At 40.1% G+C, this 24,361-nt stretch overlaps 1 pseudogene; it reads left to right on the plus strand.

Annotated features, from left to right (window-relative positions):
- The first annotated feature begins 512 nt into the window (after positions 1-512).
- LOC141496494 (secretory carrier-associated membrane protein 3 pseudogene) lies at positions 513-10,808 on the plus strand (annotated as a pseudogene).
- Positions 10,809-24,361: the final 13,553 nt, after the last annotated feature.

Here is a 24,361-nt window from a genome sequence, read left to right on the forward strand (position 1 = left end):
AGACCTGAAGTTAGGAAGACTCATATTCCTGAGTTCAAATCTGGCCTCAAATAGCTACTAATTATACAACCCTGGGTAAGCCATTTAACCCTGCTTATCCTCATTTTCCTCATCTGTCAAATGTACTAGAGAAAGAAATGGCAAACTACTTCAGCATCTTTACCAAGAAAACCCCCAAAAGTTTTCATGAAGAGTCAAATACAATGTTGAAATGACTAAACAACTACTTAAACAGACAATTATGTTGTGCATAAATGGAATGGATTATAATGGAACCTTACTACATTTTAAGACATGATGAGTCTGAAGTACATAGACAAGCATGAGAAGGAATTTCAGGAACTGATTCCAAGTGACGAAAGCAGAACCAGGAAAACTTTATCTGTGATGTGTGTGTGTGTGTGTGTGTGTGTGTGTGTGTGTGTGTGTGTGTGTGTACACTGAAGCAGAATTCAAAATCTGACCGTAAAGAAGCAATATGGGAAGAGACTTCCCTCCCTTCTTTTGCAGGTATGGGAGACCTTGTGTATATCATACTTGTTGATATGCTGGCTGGTATTTCCTGAACTTTATTCTTTTACTCTTTATTTCCTTTTTGTTGTAAGGAATACATACTCTTATCAAGGGAAAGTGGAGGGATATATTGGGAAATAAAGATGACATTTTTTAAAAGGTAGCAATATTTTAACCATGGGATAAACAACCTGCTTAACAAGAGTCATTGTGAAGAAAATGCTCTGGATCTTTAGAGTACTACAAAACTTCAAGTTTTTTTATGTTAAAATTTATTTTATTGCAGTAACAAATAATCATGTTGTCATTATGGTCTCCCATGCTATTTTCATGATCATGACCTAAAAGATAAAAGCAACATCTACAGTAGTAACAACTCCTCTTCCTCTTCCTTCTCCTCATCCTCTCAGTATTGTTACCATTGCTTCTACTATTACTAGTTCTAGCACTACCACTACCACCACCAGTACCCTTCTTACTACTCCTACTGCTACAACTCTGTTTGTCTATCTAATCTCCCTCTCTCTCTTTCTCTCTGTCAGTCTGTCTGTCTGTCTGTCTGTCTGTCTATCTATCTATCTATCTATCTATCTATCTATCTATGTCTGTCTTTCTATGTACCTACCTTTCCATCTCTCTATCTATATTTTGTAACATTCTTCCATTAAGGGATACAAATCAAGAGCACAGATTGAATCTAAAAATTATATCCCTTAGGCTAAAAATATTTATGAGAGCAGACTGATATAATTTTGGCTTAGTTTCTTCGCTCTCTTTGGAGAATAGAGAAAATGTAGCTGGCCAAAATCTCCTGCTTCCCCACCCCCAACAGAAATCAGTCTCCTTTGAAGACTTGGAACAGGAGGAGAAGATTATAGAGAAATTTATTCTTGTCTTCTTGCAAGCTTCATTTAGAGATCCAATTGGATATATATATATATATATATATATATATATATATATTTATCTATCTATCTATTTGTCTGTCTATCTATCTATCTATCTATCTATCTATCTATCTATCTATCTAAAACCTACATGAGTAAAACACATTGTATCCATAGTCTTCTATACCTACAGTCAGCAACCAATCTCTATATATGTATATATATATGTGTATGTGTGTGTGTGTGTGTGTGTGTGTAGTTATGAATAGTATGTGTTTTGTGGTACCCACACATGAGGACATCTATATGTTAGCATAGTAATACAAAGGACTTCATTTATTCTATCTTGGACAGACTCTATAACCTAGTCATATCCTTATATCAAAAAAATTCTAGCTATTAAACACTGTGCCAAGTAAGTTGCCTAAATTATCTTATACTTTTAAAAATTATTTATTGCTGTGTATAAGAATAGTGACTAATGAACATGAATATTTACACATAAAAGAAGATCAGAAAATGTGAATTCCATAGCTAATTTTGTTTTTAATGTTAAATATTATTTAAAATATCTATTGATATTAAATAAAGCATGATAGTAACAAAACTACCCTGCTTGTCTATAGCTTCTTTTGAACTTCCTTTTACTATCTTCTGAGCATTTTTTAACTAATGTCTTTTCTTTTTTACATTATTGCAGTTTCCCTCCATTTTCCCCTTCCTCTTCTTCCTGGAGAGTCATCTCAAATAACCCAAAGTTAACTTTTTTGAAGACCAAATAAGCAGCAACAACAAAAACAATCAAACCAGGAAGAAAAATTCACAATTAATAGATTGAAAAAGTTTTTAAAAAGGTATTTCACAACATCTAGAAACTTCCACCTCCGTATAGATATGGGGTTAGTGTGCTCTTCTATCTCTTCTTTTGAGTCACGCTTGCTCTGTATAATTTCGCAACATCTGTGTATTTTTAAAATATTTGTTTGACAATCTTTTCTTTCTTCCCCTTTTTGTACTACCATCTCTACACCCTCAATTTCCTTCCAATTCTGCTCCTCATCTCTAACAAAACCCCTCTTATAACAAAAACATAGTCAAGTAAAACTCTGAATAAGTATTTTAAATTTGTCAGGTGTCATCTTATCCACAAATCAAATAAGTGAGTGTCTGGCATTCATTTGATGGCATTTGATATGGTTACTTGGAGAAGGCTGTTTTTTCAGTCTTTAATGTTAACCAATCAAAAGTAACAGTTAAAAAGAACTTCTGGAGAAACAACAAACTACATACTCTTCCTTTAACACAGTTCTTCTCACTTACCCTGCTCTGAAGCATATATGCATGTATATATATATATATATGAATATCCATATTTATATGCATATAAAAATGTTTTATATAATATATATGCATTGCTAGAAGAATGATAAAAAATAGTGTGCTATATTTTAATACACAAACAAATGTGAATATATATAATATATAAAATATCTTTAGTATATATATGTTAAATTTGTATTTATATGTCCATGTTTGTATGTGTGTGGATATGTATGCATCTGCAAACACATCCTCAAGATCCTTCATCCATCAAAGAACATTTCTGGCCATCCTGCTAGCATTTGGAAGGGAATCTTTTATTTGACAGTTCTTTGCAAATCATGTTTTTGTTTTCCCAGAGTAACTGACAATGTACAAATGCTTCCATATGCTGGAAGTTGCTTTCACAATTTTGCTGAGTGAGAGAGAAAGGGCTAAGTGTATGTTAGCATCAGGTTTGCATACCATGCCCAAACTGTAGAGGATATTCATTTAGTAATGAAATTCTCTGCAATATTCTGTACCTCATTCTACAGGCAGGTCACTGTGCCACAAAATGCAGTTATTAATTATGCTTAGGAAATATGCTAATAGATTTGAGATTAGTAGTTTCAGTTTCCAGTCAAATCAACTTAAATTCTTTTTTCTATTAAGGCAATGTCCAAATGCTTTGCCCCTAGTGTATACTTAATGCATGTTTCTCTAGTTGAATTTTATTGGTTGATTTCAGCTCTTCTGCAAATCTCAGAGTCACAGGAATAGGAAGAACCAGGTTCCAACTCCCAAATCCCTTGATACCTTCTGACTCTTCTTTGTCCTCAGCCTTTGGGGCAAGTAGGATAATAAGCTCTTAATTTCTACATTTTCTTCAGAAAAATGGATTTTATTGGCTCCCTTCACTATTCTCTTCATCCTTTGAGCCTCGTTAGGACAGAGACATGCTTCCCATCACTGGATGTATTCCTGCCAAAATTCTCAATTGGGGTAATTAAAGAAATAGTTTGTGAGCACTTAGGAAAGAATGTTTACTAGGAAGCAGCATGGATTACCTAAGAGCCACTAATGCCAAATTGACCTCATTTTTTTGATATGGTATGCTAGATTGGTGGATCAAGAGAATGTCATAGAAATAGTGTATTTTGATTTCACCCATGGATTTTACAGACTCACTGGATGTTGAAGTTGGAAAGTACCTCAATGGCCAATTAATTCATAAATAAAAGACAATCCCTGCCACAGTATATCTGATACATGGACATCCATGTTATCCTTTAGAGAAGTTGAAAAGAAATTTTAAGGACTGCTGATGCTTAGCAAAGTGTCTAGAATAGCAACTACTTAATCAAAGTTATCAATTAACTGATTGATTACAACTCCTACCTGTATAAAAATCCCTGCCTTCCTCACCAGTATCCTTGATGAACAGTCATCTGTGTGAACACTTTCAAAGATGATTCAGAATTTTCTAATCTTCCAAACAAGCTCAATCTACTTTCAGTTAGCTCAAGCTGATGATAATTTTTTGATTCAAACTGAAATCCGGTTCTCTGAAATTTCCATTCATTTCTTCTAGGTCTTTCCTCTCTACAATGAAATATAACTCCTTCGTCAAATGACAGTTATCCAATGCATAAAGATAGCTACCAATTTTTCTCTTCAGTCATTTACCAAACAATATGAGGTAGCTTATATGCATGAAACTAAGAGGATAGAGATATAAAACTAAATTATGATCTAGTCTTTGACCTCAAGGAGTTTCCATTCTTGGGAGGTGGAGTTAATGTGGGAGGGTATGATGAAGTAGAGGTAGTAAATTACTTGTTTTAGAGCTGCATATGTGAAAGCGAGAATAGAGGTAAGACCAGGGGTGTTATGGTGTGGTAAAAACAATATCCCTACATATAGACCGAAAAATTGGAACTCAGGCGCCCCATGTCGAGGGAGGCTGGGGGACAGGATTTCGGGGAGGCCTTTAAAGCCGGGGTCTCATCCCCCTCCCTCCCGTGGCCCGCAGGGCCTTTGCTTGGGGGGGCAGACTCTCCGGGACCTTTAGGCCTCCCCGACGCCCCCTTAAGCCTCGAGCCTCTATCCCCAGGACCCGGCCGTCACCCAGCACCGACCCAGCCCCCAGTATGCCACACTCGACGTCTACAACCCCTTTGTCACCACCTTCCCTTGAGCCATCTGCCCCATTGCCTCCACCAGCAGTCCTCCAGAAAACTCAGCCCCACAGAACCCCCAAATTATGGCTCCTACAATGTTGGGGGCGGGGGGAAGAGGCTTGGCGGTCGCTTAGAGGGGGAAACATAATCACCTTATAAGGGAATGTTACAGAACTCGGCCCCTCATTGAGTAAGAGTTCATGGGAGGGAGGACAGAGGGGATAAAAGGGTCTGCTGAGAGGTTGGGGGGAGCGGGAATGTGATCACAGAAGAATAAAGACTCATGACCCACCTCAGGCGCTCTGTCTGGTTCTTCCCCCATCAAAGAGTGGGGGCCGGAGGTACCCCGAAGACTCACCACGCGTTGGACTGGTGAGTAAGAGGACGGACTAGCATAAAGAAGCCGGCGTTGTAAATAAAAACCCGGCAAGTGGTGCCGAAACCCGGGACCTGATTTTGCTAGGGAACGTCTGAATCCGCTGGTCGGATTCTCCAGACAGCCTCGGTCGTTTCTGACCGGGAGGAAGGAGAGGGCGTTTACTCTCAGATATTGCCTGAAGGACATATCCCTATTGTGTTGACTATGCTTTCTTTCTCTCCCCTTTCTCCTTCTACTCTAATCACGCTCCTTGCCGTGCTGGCCTGTCTGATTGTGCCCTGCTTCCTCCTTCTCTTTTGCCGAACGGGAACTTTCCAGTTCTGCCACCTGTTAGGATTGCAGCCTCGGCTAGTAGACAGCATGGGGGGCCGGAATAGTATTCCCGCCTTTGAGCCGGAGGAAAAAGAGGCCGTTGCAGTGCAGCTTTATAAACTCTGCGCTAAGCATGGTCGTAAATTACCTATCAAGACGTGCCGTGCTTTTGTTGAGAATATCTGGAACATCTGCCCTTGGGTGCAACATAGTGGGATCCAACCAGATAAATGGAAGGTGGTAGGGCAGCAGATGGCCTCCTATAATGACACCTGCCCGGGAAAACTGACCCCCAAGGATTTTACAGTGTATAAGATAGTGGATGCAGCCCTGCATCCACAGAAGGTGACTTTGGCACGAACAATCAGCACTCAGGTGGGTAGCTCGTTGGCGGGATCGGATTCAGAGAGCTCAGAGGAAGAGGGAAGGCCACTCCCTCCCCTGTATCCGTGGGAGGAACTTAGAAGAAACAATGGGGGAACAAGGGGCCCCCAGGGAGAAGATTCAGGGCCGGAAGTTTCCGAGCGCGGGAAGGGAGGGGTGCAAACAGCCCTCAGGGGTGGCAGGAAGAGGAGCGTGAGTAGGTGGGACCGGGAGGCTGCTGACGAGGAGGGAGAAGTCCGCGCTGATTGGACAGCTGCCGCGCCCCAGGCTTGGCGGCCCAGCCAGGAAACAGAGGCAAAAAATCCCCCGTGTTCCTTGTCCGCCCTTCAGAGATCCCCTCAAGGGCTCCGCCCATCCGGCCTACTTGCCACGAGTGCCTCCATAGCAATAGAGAAAGGGGAGGAGGTGGACTGGGATGACTGGGGCCTCTACCCGGTATTTACGGACCCCCTTACCGGAGCCCGAGACTACCGCCCTGTCCCTTTTAAGATGCTTAAGGAACTTAAGGAGGCCGTGACTAAATACAGCCCAAACTCCCCTTATGTAAAAAGACTGATGCAAAACCTCTTTGCTACGCACCCTTGGACCCCTGCTGACTTTGACGAAATTGCAGCCGCGTGCCTAGATGCCTCCTTATATTTAGCTTTTAAGGCTCAGGCCCGCAGAGAGGCCTCTAAGCTGGCAAAATCCCGGGGTTATACTCCCCTGGATTTAGCCATTGACCTCCTGTGTGGAACTGGAGCCTATACTGACCCTGCTGTTCAGGCCCAGTATGGCCAGTTTGAGCTAGAGACTGTTAAAGAAACACATGTTGCAGCTTGGGATAAGATTGGAGCCATGAAAGGGGGGAGAGCCACACAGAAGTTGGTTGGGCTGAAGCAGAGAGCAGATCAGACACCCCTCTCATTTGTGAACGAGGTTAAAGAGACAGTGACTTGTATAATGGGAGACACCCCGGGATCTGATCTACTTATGAGACAATTGATTAAAGAGGGTCTTCGCCCCAAAGGGATCGCAGCCATTAGCAGCCTTCCCCCCGACGCTTCATTAGAAGGAATTGTTGACAAATTGCTGGACATGCCCAGCGAGGATTCAATTCAAGCCTTAGTGACTGCCATGGAGAACCGGGAGGATAGCCTCCTGACCGCCCTTCATGGTATGCAGGTGAGACCCACCTGTTTTGGGTGCGGAAAGCCAGGGCACCTCAAAGCACAGTGCAGGCAGCTGCCCCCCTCCACTTCAGTTCCGACCTGTTATTCCTGTGGAAAGCCAGGTCACATAGCCAGGTTCTGCCGATCCAAAGGGAAGTCGGGAAAAGGGAAAGGGAGGGGCCCGGCCGCGGGCCCCCCCCCCCCCCCCCCCCCCGTGCTCGAAGACAGCGGCCCCATTACTGTGACTATCCCTGTGAGGGTTGACTATAGAGAAGGGACACAGCAGAGAGAGATCGGGCCTTGGGAAACCTCGATGATTCCCATTGAGCTAAATATTTTCCCAGCGCTCATCACAGGGGCTGAGAGATGTGTGGACTTAGTCACCCATACCCAGGTCATTTTTGGTCCCGGAAGTCCCACATCCGTAAGGGTCACAAACCCCCACCCCTTTCCCACCTTGGTAAAACAGGGCCAAGAGGTAGGAAAGACGCTGCCCTTGCGGGCCCCTCCCGCTCATGTGAACTGGGTCCACCCGGTCAGCTCTGGGCGACCACTGTTAACCGTCACGGTGGAAAATCAGAAGCTCGAAGGGATAATTGACACTGGAGCCGATTGCTCTGTCATAAATAGGGGACAGTGGAGGCGCGAGTGGCCACTCCTACAGAGCCCTCAAGCAGTGACGGGGGTGGGGGGCAATAGATCTGCCATGAAAGCAGCACACGCCCTACGGTGGTCAGCTTTGGAAGAATCTGGACTCTTCACCCCACTGTGCCTACCCGACCTCCCTTATGCATTATGGGGTAGAGATATCTTGAGCCAGCTTAACCTGACACTTGCCACCCCTGATAGCCTGCGGGGAAATTAATTGGGGCCACTCTAGAGATGAGCTTTTCCCCCAGAATAACATGGATTAATAAGAAACCTATTTGGGTTGAGCAGTGGCCCCTGACAAAAGAAAAGCTCATCGCCCTCACAGACATAGTAATGACCCTCCTGCACGAGAACAAAGTGGAACCGTCCCTTAGCCCGTATAACTCCCCCGTCTTTGTCATAAAAAAGAAAGGGGGGAGTTGGAGAATGTTGATTGATCTTCGGGCAGTAAATGCCAACATGGTACCCATGGGTACCCTCCAACCTGGTCTCCCTATGCCCACTGCAGTCCCGCAAGGGTGGACTATTATAGTGATTGATGTTAAAGACTGCTTCTATAGCATTCCCCTCCACCCGGAGGACAAAGAAAAATTTGCCTTTTCCCTCCCCGCGATCAATTTCCAAGCCCCCAGTAAACGTTATCAGTTCACCGTCCTACCTCAGGGAATGGCCAATAGCCCCACCCTGTGCCAGCTTTACATGGATACTCTGCTACATCCTATCTTTTTAAACAGAAAGGGGGAGTTGGCAGGTCACTGACCCATTCAGACCTGTCTCAGGTACTATTTACCATGAATTTTCAGGGATGACGGCACTACAGCCGCCCAGAGATTTTTCTCCCCAAAAGGACATGCTAAGAAAGAACCAACGCTCCTGCCCTCTCCCACCAAGGCCCTACCAGGCTCTAAAGTCATGTGGAGAGATGAAGAGGGAGGTTGGCATGGCCCTGTAACGGTAAAGAACAGAAGACAGGGCCACCTGTCATTTCATCCCGAGGATAAGATAGAAGAGCCAGAAAGATGGCTCCCTGTTTACAAGATAAGAGACCTTGATTAATGCCCAACCCTACGGGGTGAGAGGAATTTCTTTCTTTTTCAGGCCTTCTGATCATCGTAGGGATCCTTGGAGGTGCTCCATCTGAAGGAAATCCGACATGGGGAATACTCCGAGTTATTCCCTCTCCCCTTCCGGTAGCACGGAACTCCCCGATCTACCCTCGCCTGCTAGTGACCAATACATCGATGGGGCTCCCTTCTGCCTCGGTGGGGCCCCTCATGTGTGGCCACAGGGGAAGACATCGAGGATCCCATACCATGGAGGGATTGCCAGATGGCGGGAGGATACCCCCTTGAGGGTGAACAAGGACGCTGATTCTGGGAATCACCCTACTTGTTGTCTGTTTCTGCCGCCTAGCTAGGCGACAGAGGGGCTATATGCTTCTTACTCAGAAAGCCTTCATGGCCATGGAGACGGGGGAGGATCCCCAAGTCTGGCTAGCCGCCATGCATGACATGTGACACCTAGGGGTAAGACGAGGTAAACCCCAAGACGGGCAACTTCTCCTGACCCAGCCACCTAAGACGGGCAAGGTCCTGGGTTGAAGGAGATGACCTAAGACAGGGTTCCTCGCCCCCGGCGGATCCCCAAGTCTGGCTAGCCGCCATGCATGACATGTGACACCTAGGGGTAAGACGAGGTAAACCCCAAGACGGGCAACTTCTCCTGACCCAGCCACCTAAGACAGGCCCTGAGGGTGTCGGGCGCCTAGGACGGGCAAGGTCCTGGGTTGAAGGAGATGACCTAAGACAGGGTTCCTCGCCCCCGGCTATCAGAGGCCAGTAGAAATGACACCGCTTAAGGCTAACCTCAGCACCGCTTAAGGTCACACCAAGTGATAACCTTGTAAAACAGAAAGGGGGAGATGTTGGGGGCGGGGGGAAGAGGCTTGGCGGTCGCTTAGAGGGGGAAACATAATCACCTTATAAGGGAATGTTACAGAACTCGGCCCCTCATTGAGTAAGAGTTCATGGGAGGGAGGACAGAGGGGATAAAAGGGTCTGCTGAGAGGTTGGGGGGAGCGGGAATGTGATCACAGAAGAATAAAGACTCATGACCCACCTCAGGCGCTCTGTCTGGTTCTTCCCCCATCAAAGAGTGGGGGCCGGAGGTACCCCGAAGACTCACCACGCGTTGGACTGGTGAGTAAGAGGACGGACTAGCATAAAGAAGCCGGCGTTGTAAATAAAAACCCGGCACTACAATACTCAGGCTTCAGCTGCAGCAGCCACCGCAGAGCTTCTGGAAAGGCAGGAAAGAGCTTAATCGAAAGGCAGAGGAGCTTGATCGGCGGGAGAGGGAGTTGCGGCAACGCATCCTTGGGGGGTTCTGCCACCCGACAGAACAACTGGCCCCCACTGCCCTCATTTTCTCCTATCCAACCCTGCTTCTTCCAAGACATCTCCATGGAAATTCCCCAGGAGTTTCAGAAGACAGTGTCTACTATGTACTACCTCTGGATGTGCAGTACCTTGGCCCTTCTCCTGAATTTCCTTGCCTGCTTGGCCTCTTTCTGTGTGAGCCCTCTTTCCAGTGGTTCAAGCTTTGGGCTCTCATCCTCTGGGCCCTACTCTTCACACCCTGCTCCTTTGTCTGCTGGTATCGCCCTATGCACAAGGCTTTCAGGAGTGACAGTTCATTCAATTTCTTCGTTTTCTTCTTCATTTTCTTCGTCCAGGACGTGATATACGTGCTGGCGACTATTGGCATCCCATCATCAGGATTCAGTGGCTGGATCTCGGCCCTGATGGTGCTGAAGATCAACACAATTGTGGCCATTCTCATGCTGCTAGTCGCCTTGTTGTTCACTGGCATTGCTGTGCTGGGCATTGTGATGCTGAGGCGGATCCACTCTCTGTATCACCGCACAGGTGCCAGTTTCCAGAAGGCCCAGCAGGAGTTCGCTCCTGGCGTCTTCTCCAATCCAGCAGTCCGAACGACTGTGGCCAATGCAGCTGCAGGTGCTGCCAATAATGCCTTCCGGACCCCCTAACTTCCTCCTCCCCTTCACCCACTTGTTCTTTCCTTGGCTGGTGCACCCCAACCTTGGCTCTGGATGAAGCTGGCTCTGCTCCCCTTTCATCTCTCCCTAAGATTGACTTTGGAGAGACAAGTATTTTTATTCATTGTCTCTCCTTAATCTCTCTGGCAGTGAGGATTGGTCTGCCCAAGAGGATGAGGGGAACCCAGGGGTACTGATCCCAGCCCCAACCACTGCCCAACTCTGCCCCACCTCCCCAGGCCTCACTATGCTGCTGTTCCCCCACCCCACCTTAGGAGCTCCGGCTTCCCTTTGCTGTGCCAAGGCTAATGCTTCAGTTATTTAAATAAAGGAAAGTAGAACTTTAAAAAAAAAGACCAAAAAATTGGGTTCAGATTCTGACTCTGGTACTTATAAAATTAGACCTTAGTTTTGTCAATTGTGTGATCTTGGTTAAATCACTTAACTTTTTTTGACTTCAGTTTCCTAATCTATGAAATTGGGGAGGGGGAGTAAATAAGAAGTCTTCCAATAGCAATAATAATAAACTCCTAATTTCTACATTTTCTTCAGAAAAATGGATTTTATTGGCTCCCTTCACTATTCTCTTCATCCTTTGAGCTTCATTAGAAAAGGGACATGCTTCCCATCACTGGATGTATTCCTGCCAAAATTCTCATTTGGGGTAAAGAAATAGTTTGTGAGCACTTACATACATATCCGAAGTCATGATCCTCTGACAAAAGTTTGAGGTGATGAATAGTGGATAGTTTTGTTTTATTACCTTTAATTTCTTTTTTCTTTTATAAAGTTATAGTTTTTTTAATTGACTTTTGTTTTTAATATCACCGTCATTTCAATTCCCCCTTAACATGGGACCTTCCATTCTGACAAAAAAACAAGCAAAATTATCTATTTGCAGCACCACAACTGAACACACACACACACACACACACACACACACACACACACACACACACACACACATTTGTGCTCCATACTATAACACTCTAGAAGCCCCACATAGATTTGTCAAGAATAGGAAGATAGGTTTCATTTATGTGTTCCTGGAAACTTCATTGTTTAGTTCATTACTCACTACTCAAATTTTGACTTCCCTTTAAGTGATCTGTTCATCTACATAGATCCAGTTATTTGAGTACTATATATTGTTCCCTTAGTTCTGTTTTTTTTTTACTCTACATCATTTCATAAAAAAATTTCATATTACTCTAAATATCTAATATTTGTTATTTCTTTTCTGCTCATCAACATTCCATCATTTTCATAAGCCATACCTTTTTCACTTATTTAAAAATGAGCAAACACTTTGTTTCCTGTTCTTTACTTCCATAAGGAGTTTTACTGTGAATATTTTGCCATATGTTGGACCTTTGTTTTTCTTTTTTTTTGTCCTTTTTTGGGGGGACAAAGGGCCTAAAAAGTTTGATTGATTTAGTTGCAAAATTCCAAATTAGTATCCAGGAAGGTTGACTCAATTCACAATTCCAACAGTGATATCATAGACTTAAAGATATTATTTTTCTTAATTTTTTATTAATCATTTTCAATAATTTGCAAGGAGCATGGTAAAACCTCAGCATCACTGAAATTTATATGTCTCTTGCTATAATGATTTGGAGTATGACTTCAAACAGTAAAAATAATTTGCATCTCTTCTTTTGAAAAATTTTTATCCTTTTATGAACTTTGGGGAGGGACTGATCTGGTTTTTATCAATTACTTATATAATTGAAATATCAGACCTTAAATGGTTATATTTGATGGTGATATTTTCCTTTTTTTGTTCTTCTAGTCTATCTTCTTTGATTTCATTCTTTCAAAATTTTTTAAATTCTGTGGTCAAAATTTGTGTCTTTTATCTTTGATGATCACTTAAACCTCATGTGTGATTGAAAGGTTTCTGATCTTTTTTCTTCTGATATTTTGGGGGGTGAGGCAATTAGGATTTGTTGATTTGTCCAGGCTCATACAATTAGTATCAAATGTCTTGAGACTGGATTTGAGAGGAGGCCCTCTTTATTACAACACTGGTGCTAAGTCGACTGAGTCACCTACTTGTTCCCTCTTCTGATTTGTTTTTAAATGCTCTATCCTTTGATTCAAGTCATGTATCTATTTGGAGCTTAAAATATTATCTGATGTGTAGTGATGACATAGTGGATGGAGAGTTGACTTTGGAGCCAAGAAAACCGGGGTCCAAGACCATTTCTAACATCTTCTGGGTGTGTGAACCTGGGTAAATTACATAACATGCCAGGGCTGTAAGGCAACTAATCCCTTGTGGAAAAGGTGCCAACCTGCTTTAGTAGAGGAAGTTTTCTCATTCATATCAATGAAATTAGGTCAAGGTACTCTCCTTATCCCATCCACCATCCCTGGATCTGCCCTGAGAAAAAAAAAATGAATAAATCTAATCCCTTTTAAAATGTCTCATAACTATGGTTTTTACTAGCAATTTTCACTGACAGAAAACTTTTAAATTTGAATCTTTCAAAGTACTTTGAATATTGCAACAACTCGTGTTGACCTACCTTACTGTGGTTGGAGAATTACTGGACCATGCCTGTGACTCACATATTGTTGTTATAACAGAAAAAGCATGAAGGAACGATGTTTTAATCTCTTTAGATGCTTCAGTGAAAAATAAGATTTCAAAAACCAGTTGTTCTGTGTTTTCAAATTCAGTATGGGAACCTTCTTCCTAGTGCTGGTATTGATGTATGAGGTGCTATATTGTGTGAGATGAAATCAGTTTAAGGACATTAGATTTGCTTTCACATGCTGTATTCTTTGGCTTATTCCATTCACCCTATAGAAGATGACTAATGGGTATTTCACCACTTTTTGCATTTTGACTCGACTGTTGGAGGCTTGTCAGTTAAATGAACAGTATAAACAAGTTAAAAACTGCCTTCCTTCGATCATGTTGTAGTCATAAGCACAGGTATTTTTTTCCGCTTAAGCTTCTTCCCTCAATAGGATTATAAAAGTTGTAGTCTTTTCTCCTTCATAACTTGCTGTAAAGATATTAATTATAATAATACATGCATATAACATATAAACATATATACCCCATATGTACAAATATACATTACATGTATACATAGTACACACATATAGACTATGAAATCCTGGGAAAATACTTAATTTCTCTCTGTTCCAGGTAATTACCTAAACTCTAATTGGCAGAGAAGATGCTAACATATAATGGCAGGAATAATTTCCTCTTCTGTGAATATTATTTACCCATGAAATAACTTCATTTTTTCTTAATCTAGAATATAAAAGAGAATAGAAAATGGTGTTTCAGATGACTTGAGAAGGAAGGGGAATGGATCAGAATTGTTTTGGGCTTTTTTTAGAGGAAGCAGAGCTAGGAAGAAATCAAATGAGCGTTGAAAATGACATTTCTTATAATTTTCTCAAAAGGTTTTAGAATTTCCAACTGTAACATGGGTGAAATCAATGAATCAGAAACTGAGATTAATTTTTTTAAATGAATTCTAAGTACATAATTCTAAAAGTATTGCTCTATATTTCCATTATTTCCATTGGTTCTTTGGAGTGAGGCAAAAAAGCTTTAGAAACCTGAGTGTGAATTTGGTCAAAAGAGGCCTGTTCCCTATCAATCAGCTCATGGATTGGAATGATTCTGGTAAAGGCAAGTGAGAGGGTTGTCTTGTAAAGCAGACTTTCATAGCAATAGACCTCCAATCATTTGATTCTTGGTGTGGTCTTTGATATAGAAGGACTAGTAATAGGAATGGATACAGAAGCAATGAGTGAACCATTTAAAAAATATACCTGGATAAAGTATGATAAAATATGAATCTACCAGAAGATGCTAAGCATGTCTGTATAGGATAACAGTATCATAGATTTTGAGTTAGAAGGGACCTTAAAGGCCATCTTGTTGAATACAATCATTTTAAAGATTAGGAAGCCAAGAGAAAAGTTAGATTACACAGGAGGCAAGTGACAGAAAAGATTTGAACAGAAGTGCAAATCTAATTTCTTTCCTTGTCAACCCCCTCTAGTACAAGTCAACTACACTCCAAAATTTCAGATATGCAGAAAATATATCAGTCTAAATCAAGACAGGGAAAATTTAAAGACAAAATAAAAAGTGAAAACCACGGTGAGCATTTGGCTAGATCATCATGGTGGACACTCCTTTTTCATGAATGCCTCTCCCTGGGAGCATTAGTCATCTCATAGATCACCTCCTTAGACACTCATCCAACTTAAGTCCCAACTCCAGAGTGACATTAAGAGAGAATCTGGGGATGCCCTCAGCTCAGAGCTCTGACACTCTCATGAGACAAGAGAAGCTCTTCTTTTATTTGTTTTGTGGTTGGTTGAAATTGCCTTAGTTTTATTGTATGGGGAACAGCGACATTGGGAACACTGGAGCATGTCTGACAAGTCAAGGCCCTGGTTTCGCTTTGGCATTTCATCACTCCCAGCAGACATTTATTACCTTGTACACTCCTCTGCCATAAGCATTTTCCCTTAATTATGTGGCATTTTCCTTAGCTTCCACATCCTTTGTGTCACAAACTTTTTTTTTCTTTCCACACCCCCTCATGTTTTTCCTGGTTTGAACATATCCTCATAACACACCTTTTTCATTTAAACCAACTTCACTGAGCCATATTCTGAATCTGATCTTTATAAATATGTCAATATGACAGCAAATTTCTGTGGAAAAAAATGAGGGAATATGTCAGTCAAAAATCTACATTTCAATGAGGCTGAACATCTGGAGGACAGGGACAAATTTATTGTGTGCTTTTATTTTCTTTTTATACCCAGTCCCTCACTGGTCCCTCACTCATAGAAGGTACTTAATAATTGGCTTTATTGAATCGAGTTCAATAATTTTGATTTTAGACTGAAATTCGAATTTATCAGTACTGAAAGTGTATCTTTTATTTAAGTTTGGGGGAATTATCTGACTCACTGGGGTACAGTAGATAGAGAGCTGGACCTGGAGTCAGGAAGACTCACCTTCTTGAGTTCAAATTTGGTATCAAATATTTACTAGCTGCATGATTCTGGATAAATCATTTAACCTAGTTTTCCTCAGTTTCCTCATTTATAAAATTACTGGAGAAGGAAATGGGAAACTACTTCAGTATCTTTGCCAAGAAATCCCCAAATGGGCTCAAGAAGAGTCTGACAGGACTGAAAAAAATGACTCAACAACATCTGACTCATTGTAATTTACATTTAATCTCTAAAATCTTTCTTTAGATATTGAGACATTGTTCCTGTGGATAACAGATCATAATGATTCTAATACATGTGTAGAAGAGGAAAAGCAGGATTTTCACCTTTTTATGGTTGAGATTTAACTGTGCAATGAAATAGTAGGTCATTTGTTCCTGCAGGTAAAACTACATACACAATAACTAAGAGGGTTTTTTTATTTTTTATTTTTTGCCTTTGATAGTGTGAAAACTAAATTTGTCATCATTTGTTCCAAAGGTTAATTTTTATTCTTAACACCCCTAAAAAATGCTTAGAACCCCTACTGAGGTTGGAAGTATTAATGAGCTGAATGAAAATTCCTTGATGGCAGAAAATGATTTGTTTGGGGAGTTATTTTTACTAGAAGGGGAGAACAAGTGAATTATGTAACTCTGACTATAAATTTCACAATTGAATTTACCAAGCATCTATTAAGCACTTACTCTAAATAACAAGAATAACTCCATACAAGTACTTCCTTTAGTAAATTGATCTTGGTGAATGGTTTGTCTTGGAAATTTTTGGAAAAGATTATGTTTCAAATTATGATCTAATCCTAACTATTCACCAAAGACACCCATTTGGATCCTCTAACTGGATCCACTGTTTTCTTCACAAAATTCCTATTTCAAATAGTTGGAATGTCCAACACACACACACACACACACACACACACACACACACACACACACACACACACAGAAAGAGAGAGAGAGAGAGAGAGAGAGAGAGAGAGAGAGAGAGAGAGAGAGAGACAAAATGCCTTCTCTGAGGGAGAAGATCTCTGCTGTTTAGAGACCAGTCAACTAACTTAAAGGTTTAAAAAAAATTAAAAAAAAAACTTCAAAGGCCATAAAATGGAAAATGAGAAACACTGTACTTTAAGACAGCCTAAGTTAAAATCCCTAAGAAATCACTCTAAACAGAATAAGGGGACCAATCTCCTTGGCTGTGGCTAGGTGCCTAAAACAATCAGTTTTATGAGGTGTTACACAATATTCTAAGAAGTGATTATTAGCTTTGTTTTAGTTTTCATTATTAAAGTTAACTACTACTAGCAACTAAAAGGGAATGAAAGCAACTATGGAAAGGCTGGGGGGGGGGAGGAGGTGATGAGTGAGTTGCAGGGAGATGGAGCAAAATTGCCCTCAACTCTGGACTCCCTACAGAAACTCACCATGAATTCTTTGACATTTTTTTCAGACAATTTACCCATCCTGTGAATAAATTCCACACTCTTTCTACAGTCATCAGTTCACCATGACTCCCTCACTGTATGAGCCACTCCCACATCTACATTAGGAAAAAAATGAATTCTACATTTTTTATGATGAGACTGACATAAATTGTTACTTCCTGTGGGTGTATAGCTATTCATATAGCTATCTAATGGAGCCCTAAAGTATTTAGGTTATATCCACACCAAGTGAAATGAATCACTAGACTATAAATACTTTGATGGCTGAGACCAAGAGTTATTTTTCTATTCCTATAAGCTCCCATGTGGATCATGAGGATGCAGTTTAAAAAAAAAGTTTGAATGAATAAATGTATGCATGTGTAAAAATTGTTTGTTGAATGGACCAAATGATTCCTTTGCTTATTTAGGCATAAACACACTTTTGTCCCCTTATATTCAGATATTCTTAATTGTAACTGGTTGGGGGAGGAGGTTGGAATGAAGAACTGAGGGACCTGAATATTTAAGGCTAAATTTGAAAAAATGAATTGTTTTTTCCACTAAAGTAATAATTTTCTTTCCTTTGCACACATAGATAGAAGCTCAGTTGTTTTGTAAACAAAAACCAAAAGTCAGTCAGTTAGCAAGCATTTATTAAGTGCTTATTATGTGCCAGACATTGTGTTAAATGCTGAGATACAAATACAACACTTAAAATAAAAAAAATACAAAAAGTTTAACATTTTCATTCCAATTTCTTTCCTAGATTATGAGTAGAGAATCACTAACATTCTATAAAGTTTCTAAAAACTCTCATAAGAGATTTTGTTATAAGAAAAATAATTTGAAAACTTTAAAGTCCCATATAAATGTCACCTATTATTGAAAACGCACTCCCATCTTTAATGGAGTTTAGATAGATGCTACCATTATTACTCTTATTACTAACACTTTAATATCTAACTTTATTTCAGATCAAAGTTATTGGTTTCATTTAGATATGCTCCAAATGACTATCAGGATGGGATACTTCATCCTAGTTGAAGTTATTCAATATCTAAGGAAACGTCTTAGATTCATGATTCTTATGTAATAAGTTCCAAACTAGAATAAGATTAGAAATAGAACTAATAATGTGGCATAAAGTTAACTGTAGGAAAGTTTAAATAACTTCTTTAAAAAGGATTTAGAGGGACTGCTAGGTGGCATAGTGGATAAAGCACTGGCTTTGGAGTCAGGAGTAACTGGGTTCAAATCCGGTCTCAGACACTTAATAATTACCTAGCTGTGTGGCCTTGGGCAAGCCACTTAACCCCATTTACCTTGCAAAAATCTAAAAAAAAACAAAAAAAAGGATTTAGAGTTAATAATAATTTCAAAGCTATTTACTCCAATAAATCTCTCATTTTACAGATAGGGAAAATGAATGAAAGTGATTCAACCAAGGTCACACAGTAGCAAAGCTAAGAATTGTACATGTTCATATTGAAAGGACATCAGAAATCATGCAGTCCAAATACCTTCATTTTATAGATGAATATATTCATATCCAGAAAGGATGACTTGCCCAATATCAAACAGATGCTTAATCATTAGAGGTGGGATTTAGAACCAGATCCTCTGGCTCCAGGGCCATTGATCATTAGAGCCTGCCACCCTTTGATTCTATAGGTAATGTTCTTTATTACTACTGATATTTAGAATAGCAAAATGCATTTACTTTTTGATGTTATGTTATGAACTATCTGGGGGGGGATACTTTTGCCATCTCCAAAGTTTTCACAATTGTCTTAGAATTGTGCTTCTTAATTTCTTCTTACTGGCTATGTTATCCTGGGCAAATCACTTAACCCTGTTGATCTTAGTTTCCTCATCTGCAAAAAGAACTGGAGAAGGAAATGGCAAACCACTAAGATATCATTTTTCAAGGAAACCCATATGGGATCATGGAGAATCAGAAACAACTGAACAAATGATATATCCTGATAACTGTGTTTCAATATAATTAGTTTCCTAATGAATTTGATTTTGTGCATTTGAAAATAATATTCTGCAAATAGCTTCACCATACTGCCAAGAGAGGGTCAGTACACTAATAGATAAGGTTATTTTCCTTGACCTGTCCACTATTCTCCCAGGCATTTTCAAAGTACTACAGTTAAACAGGAGGTGTGGGTGAACAGGGACTTTCATTTGCTTCCTCTTCAAGACCTTTCTCTGCCACAAGTCACAATGCCATAATGTACGAACTGGAAAAAGGTAACCAGTGTAAGTTATTGAAAATCAAGATGAAATGTATTGTTTTTATGGTCTTGGGGAAGTATAATAAGTTCAGTGTCGATCATACATCAGAGTTTGGCTTCGATTTGTTTTTATTGCCTTAGGGTTCACACAACACCGAACTATAATAATATTAAATACTTATATAATGGCTGTCATCCAAAGGATTCAAAAACCATATCACAAATGATCTGTATTAATCTTGGGTGCCATTTATGATGATCTCTAACATATGTGTCAACATGAAGTGGCCCATTTAAGACATATATCACTTAAGCTATCACTTAAAGCTATTACTTAGGATAATGTGAAGGCCAATGATATCTAGCTGGAATGGACCAGATATAGTAACAAAACAAAATTTAGATGGAAAAATGAATAGGAGTTTATAAGATTTAGGCACACATACAAAAATAAAAGAATGAAGTCCCCAAAGTCCACTTTTTCATTTATTTCATCTTCAAAAAAGAGAATGCAAAGAAAATTTAAAGGTTGGAGGATGAGTGGCAGATGAACCAGCATGTCTCTTTGCCCATTTCTCTGTAATAGTGGCTTTCCCAATTCCAATTAAGTTTAGAGTGGAATCATCTCAGTGGAATACATTCAAACACTCAGCCACAGGCTATTCTTTACTATCCCTCTGAAAAGACCTCTCAATTTCAGTAATACATTGTTTTAGTTGGCATCTGGCTATACCCACATAAAGCAATCCACAGGGGTATTTTAACATGTGCACGACACTACTCAGAGTGTATGAGATAAAATCCCTGATGTGGAAGCCTTTGCCAGATAGCAAATGATAAAAAACATCTGGCCTGTAGGATTGAACATGCTTACCACAATTTAAAATATACTTAGGCTTTGATGGAGAGTTCTGGAATAGGGAGGACTTGCAGAGGAACCTTTTCTGGAATGGTAGATGGCTATAAAGTTTTCTTAGCATTTTTTGCATCCATTTTTTTCTTGTGTGCTTTGATTTTTTTAAAAAACAGGTATGTTCTAAATAAATCCTTTTTAAGATTCAAAGAGTTCCTGGGAGTTTTGCTCAAGTCCAGGAGTGAGAAAGTAATGTTGAAGGAGGAAAAAAATGCAGAATATATTCTATTGCATCCTCACCAATCTTCCTCTAAAGACTGGGCTCCATCTATTCCTGCCAAGATCCTAGGCAGAACCAGAAGGTAAGGGAATAAGGAAGGAAGTTTTCCCCTACTTTGACTGGAATCTTATCTATGAGTTCCAATCCCTTGGTAAAGCCAGAATCTTTCTCTTTCCCAGTATGCCTGTGATTTCAGATATTTGCATTGATTTCCTCAGCTAATAAAATAGGGATCTCTATGGAAACCTCACTCTGTACTTTGCCAGAAACAGAAGAGATTTGGGAGATCTTTACAGGCATCCAGGTACAAGCTCAGTGACACAGGCAGAACCCGGGCTAGGACTGTGTTTTTGTTTTGCATTTTGTATCATCAACACACACACAAAAACAAATGTTGGTATCTCTTTGAAGGCATTTTGCAGGATTTGACTTGGGAGGTATATGCTATAAAAGGGTAATAAAGATGAAAATCAGCAAGTTCTGTCAAAATACAAAATGCTCTTCTGATTACAGACATACATTGCTTAAAGTCATGTTGACCAAGGTCACTTGGTCTTAACATCATTGGGAATTATGAACAAATTACTATAATATTATGCAACCCTGTATAACATCCTTCACCCACTCATTTAGAATACTTTTATAAAATTGATTCTATTGAACTATTCACTCCTTCTAATACTGATTATCTAAATTTGGGAGAGTTTATCAATGCAGTGGCAATAAGGCAGTAGAGATTCTCAGTTCCTTGGCTAATTTTCTTTTCTGCCACCATTACCCCCATTTACTGGCATATGTTATAGGTTGTAGAATGAGAGGAACTTGGAAAATTTTCTCAGTAGAATGAACAAATGAAATGAAGGGAGCAATTCATGTCCCCACTTTATGAAAAGGTTGCCTATCTATCAAGTCATCCAGTCTAGTAGTTGCCTAAAATGTGTGTTTTAAGATTTATATTTCCATTTCTCCTCATTCCTGTCCATCTCACCAAGTTTTTGGATTCCAAGTGAACTGCCTATGGTCTTTAGAGATCCAGTCCATCAGGTGGAATTTTTCCTTTAACAGAAATTCAACAAAAGTCTTTAACACAGTCTTTAGCACATCTGTGGCAAAGATTCACATGGTCACAGACTCTTAGGATCAGAGATGATATTAGAGTTTAATCTCTTTCAAAACACATCAAGTAAGTCGTGGTCATTCATCTTTTGCTTGAAGTTCTCTAATGAGAGGCAGTTAAGGACTGGCTGGAAGGGTGGGGGAAGGAGGATGTCCAGTATCTCTCAAGGTAGCACACATTTCACTTTAGAATAGTTCGAATAGTTGGGAAGTTTTTCTATATATGAAACTGAAATCTGCCCTTTGGAAACTTTCATCCACAACTCCTAGTTTTTCTCTTGGAGATGAAGCAGAAAAATCTCAATTCATCTTCTATATATCACTCTTTCAAATACTTGAAGAAAGCTTTCCCTTTCTTATTCCTCTTAACTTACTAAGTTTTGAATCCCTCAGAATGAATTTCACTGATACTTTTAAATAATGCTCATGTGACCTTATCTCAAGACTTGGTACCATCCCCCTCTCCCTCTTCTGAGTGTTTGCTAGTTTATCAATACATATAATATTTAATAATTATATGACACATTAAGGTTGTAAAAGTACTTAACATTTACCTAATTTTATCTTTTAAACAAGCTTAGGGGATATGTTTTATTATTTTTATCATCTTACATATGTGGAAACTGAGGCAGAGTACACTAAATACTTGACTTAGACTCATTTACACAATGGGTAAATATCAGAAGCCATATTTTAACTCAGATCTTCCTGAATACAGTTTCAGTATTTTATTCATTGTGCCACTTGGTTGTCACTAAAATGTGACACAGAACAGAAAACATTTTGGATTTGGTCATACCAGGTCTAAGAATAGTAGGACTATCAACTATCCAACCTTAGCTTCATTACTTTTTTCTATACCTGTCACATCACATTATTGATTAATGTTGAATCTTTGTCAGACTAACCTAATCTAACCTGCCTAGTTCTCCTTCCTCCATCTAATATTTGCGATGCCCTTCTCTTCAGTCATTTTAAGCTGTATCTAACTCTGATTGTTGTTGTTATTGTTTTTGGTAAAGATACTGGAGTGACTTACCATTTCCTTCTCTAGCTCTTTTTAAAGGTGAGGAAACTGAGGCAGAGTTATGTAACTTATTCAGAGACACACAGCTAGTAAGTATCTGAGACCAGATTTGAACTCAAGAAGATGAGTCTTCCTGACCCTAGGCAGTCTATCCACTTCACCACCTAACTGCCCCATCTACGTTGTTAATTTAGAAACAAAGCACTTACAAGAATCTTGAAAAACAGGTGCTCTGGAAATGTTGAGTGGTAAAGAAAATGTTCAAAGATGACATCAGGTTCTGTTGCAAGGAGGTGGTAGTTCAAGGACAGGTCTTGGTGCCTGCCTTATGGGAGACCTCCAATTAGGAGTGGAGGTAGTAAGAGTAACTCAGCAGAAAATAATAATAAATATTAATAATCAGAAAATAAGCTCTTAATGGGTTTTTGGGAAAAGGGGATAAACATTTATATAATACTCACAGTACCCTCTGTAGGCACTGTGCTAAATGCTTTATAAATATTATGTCATTTGACTCTCATAAAATCCTGTAAATATTTTTATTATCACTATTTCATAGTTGAGGAATCTGAGGTAGACAGATGTAAATGACTTGTCCAGGGTTACACAACTAACTGGTTGGTGTCCAAGGTAGAATTTGAACACAGGTCTTCCTGACTCCAACATTTTCTCCACTGAACCATGTAGCTGCCTCAAGGCATAGCTTCTTCTTTGCTCATTCCATCTATTACATATACTACCTGAGGTCTAAAGCAGGATAAATCGAAGCCCTGGACCCACACTAAGATCTATAAACTCCTCATGATTATACCAGTAAGACCTAAAAGGAGACAGACACAGGAGTTCCATTACTCTGGTTCTGACAATAAGTATTCCTTCCAGGTTCTTGAACTTATATACTTGAGATTCATCCCATGTTGAATTCTAACACCTGAAGTCTAGTCTGATCAATATTGTTTTTTTTTTTTTCTGATCCCCTAAGCGACCTGGTTGACTCTAGACTGGAAACAGTACCTGGCTAATCAAACTTTAAATGATTCAATTTCAATCTGGTAGGATTAGATTTTAGAGGATTTACCCTGTTATGTGATGGGCCTTCTGAGGACTTTTCTGTCTCAGTCTTCTTTCTGTGTTAAAAGAAAGATGGGGGATTTGAGGAGAAAAGGTAATCTAAGGGACTACCTTCCTGTTCTAGTGGCTGCTGTGCCAAAGGTTAAGGCAAATTTATTTTGTGGAATACTTGAAATCAGATAAACACCAACCCTGCCTGTAGATTTGAGGCTTGGCTCTTCAGTTGTAAATACTATGGAGGCTTTGATGGGGTAATACAAAGAATGAGCATTTCCAAATTTCTTCTACAGCTCTCAAAGCAAGAGGACATTAGTGTAAGAGGCAAAAGACCGCATCAATTAATCAATTAACAAGCATCTATTAATCATCTAGTATGTGCTGGAGCATCTAGATGGTTTAGTGGAGGTTTAGTGGAGCTAGATGGTTTCCTGGAGGCAGGAAGACCTGAGTTCAAATTTGACCTCAGACACCTATCAACTGTGTGACCTTGGCCAAGTCACTTGACCTCAATATGCCTT

This window comes from Macrotis lagotis, chromosome 8 (genome assembly GCF_037893015.1).
Source record: "Macrotis lagotis isolate mMagLag1 chromosome 8, bilby.v1.9.chrom.fasta, whole genome shotgun sequence".
NCBI classification, from domain to species: Eukaryota; Metazoa; Chordata; class Mammalia; order Peramelemorphia; family Peramelidae; genus Macrotis; species Macrotis lagotis.